The sequence below is a fragment of the Littorina saxatilis genome, linkage group LG16 (assembly GCF_037325665.1).
Source record: "Littorina saxatilis isolate snail1 linkage group LG16, US_GU_Lsax_2.0, whole genome shotgun sequence".
In the NCBI taxonomy this organism is placed as follows: Eukaryota; Metazoa; Mollusca; class Gastropoda; order Littorinimorpha; family Littorinidae; genus Littorina; species Littorina saxatilis.
Window position 1 is genome coordinate 7,147,095 of NC_090260.1, and position 2,500 is coordinate 7,149,594.

Here is a 2,500-nt window from a genome sequence, read left to right on the forward strand (position 1 = left end):
CACTTTCATCTTATTCCTTGTCGGTTCCTGATTCCAAAAACATATAGATATGATATGTTTGGATTAAAAACACGCTCAGAAAGTTAAAACAAAGAGAGGTACAGAAAAGCGTGCTATCCTTCTTAGCGCAACTACTACCCCGCTCTTCTTGTCAATTTCACTGCCTTTGCTATGAGCGGTCGACTGACGATGCTACGAGTATACGGTCTTGCTGAAAAATGGCATTGCGTTCAGTTTCATTCTGTGAGTTCGACAGCTACTTGACTAAATGTTGTATTTTCGCCTTACGCGACTTGTTATATTTAGTCAAGTTTTGACTAAATATTTTAACGTAGAGGGGGGAATCGAGACGAGGGTCGTGGTGTATGTGTGTGTGTGTGTGTGTGTGTGTGTGTGTGTGTGTGTGTGTGTGTGTGTGTGTGTGTGTGTGCGTGTGTCTGTCTGTCTGTCTGTCTGTGTGTGTGTGTAGAGCGATTCAGACTAAACTACTGGACCGATCTTTATGAAATTTGACATGAGAGTTCCTGGGTATGAAATCCCCATACGTTTTTTTTCATTTGTTTGATAAATGTCTTTGATGACGTCATATCCGGCTTTTCGTGAAAGTTGAGGCGGCACTGTCACGCTCTCACTTTTCAACCAAATTGGTTGAACTTTTGGTCAAGTAATTTTCGACAAAGGCCTGGGTTTAGTTTTGCATTTCAGCTTGGTGGCTTAAAAACTTATGAGTGAGTTTGGTCATTAAAAATCTGAAAATTGTAAAAAAAAAAATTATTTTACAAAACGATCCAAATTTACGTACATCTTATTCTTTATTATTTTCTGATTCTAAAAATATATAAATATGTTATATTTGGATTAAAAACAAGCTCTGAAAATTAAAAATATAAAAATTATTATCAAAATTAAATTGTCCAAATCAATTTAAAAACACCTTCATCTTATTCCTTGTCGGTTCCTGATTCCAAAAACATATAAATATGATATGTTTGGATTAAAAACACGCTCAGAAAGTTAAAACGAAGAGAGGTACAGAAAAGCGTGCTATCCTTCTCTGAAAATTGTAAAAAAAAAATAAAAATTATAAAACGATCCAAATTTACGTACATCTTATTCTTTATCATTTTCTGATTCCAAAAATATATAAATATGTTATATTTGGATTAAAAACAAGCTCTGAAAATTAAAAATATAAAAATTATTATCAAAATTAAATTGTCCAAATCAATTTAAAAACACCTTCATCTTATTCCTTGTCGGTTCCTGATTCCAAAAACATATAGATATGATATGTTTGGATTAAAAACACGCTCAAAAAGTTAAAGCGAAGAGAGCTACAGAAAAGCGTGCTATCCTTCTCAGCGCAAGTACTACCCAGCTCTTCTTGTCAATTTCACTGCCTTTGCCGTGCGCGGTGGACTGACGATGCTACGAGTATACGGTCTTGCTGCGTTGCATTGCGTTCAGTTTCATTCTGTGAGTTCGACAGTTACTTGACTAAATGTTGTATTTTCGCCTTACGCGACTTGTTGTAGTTTATTTCGCATTTAGGTCCCAAGTAACATTATGAAGTTTTAATACGATCAATTGGACCTATTATCAAGTTAGTGTATCAACTTTTGAACGAACTGTGCCCAGTAGTTTCCCAGCAATAAGCTGTTAAGTCGAGACAGACACACAGACAGACAGACAGACACACAATTAAAGTCTGTTGAGACCAAGTACTAGCGTACTCGGGGACACGATTATCTATGTATTATTGTATCTGGGATGATGGATGAGAGCTACTTGTATTAATGTCATTACGTGGTAACAATATTAAAGTGCAAGCAAAAGTCACATGCACACACACACACCCACACACACACACACACACACACACACACACACACACACACACACACACACACATACACACACACACACACACACACACACACACACACACACACACACACACACACACACACACACACACACACACATCAAGCTGCATTTGACAGATTGAGCCAGGTGTGTGCATGTGGCTGTCCTACATAAAAGGCAGAGGGCTGACGCACAGACATTTAACAGCATTGCTTCCCGACCCGCTGCTGCTCATTTGCCGAGGTGCCTGTTTCACCCTACACCAAGTGTTGATCATTTGCCGAGGTGCCTGTTTCACCCTACACCAAGTGTTGATCATTTGCCGAGGTGCCTGTTTCACCCTACACCAAGTGTTGATCATTTGCCGAGGTGCCTGTTTCACCCTACACCAAGTGTTGATCATTTGCCGAGGTGCCTGTTTCACCCTACACCAAGTGTTGATCATTTGCCGAGGTGCCTGTTTCACCCTACACCAAGTGTTGATCATTTGCCGAGGTGCCTGTTTCACCCTACACCAAGTGTTGATCATTTGCCGAGGTGCCTGTTTCACCCTACACCAAGTGTTGATCATTTGCCGAGGTGCCTGTTTCACCCTACACCAAGTGTTGATCATTTGCCGAGGTGCCTGTTTCAC

The 2,500-nt window shown here is 39.5% G+C and overlaps 1 protein-coding gene across 2 annotated transcripts in view; it reads left to right on the forward strand.

Moving 5' to 3' along the window:
• The first annotated feature begins 2,064 nt into the window (after positions 1-2,064).
• Positions 2,065-2,500, forward strand: part of LOC138950281 (cysteine-rich venom protein Mr30-like) — a 55,343-nt gene continuing 54,907 nt past the window's right edge. The window contains exon 1 of one of the 2 annotated variants that reach the window (XM_070322027.1): positions 2,065-2,500. This exon is cut by the window's right edge and continues 54 nt beyond it. The gene's annotated coding sequence lies outside the window, so the exon portion shown is untranslated. The other variant, XM_070322028.1, reaches the window with a different exon arrangement.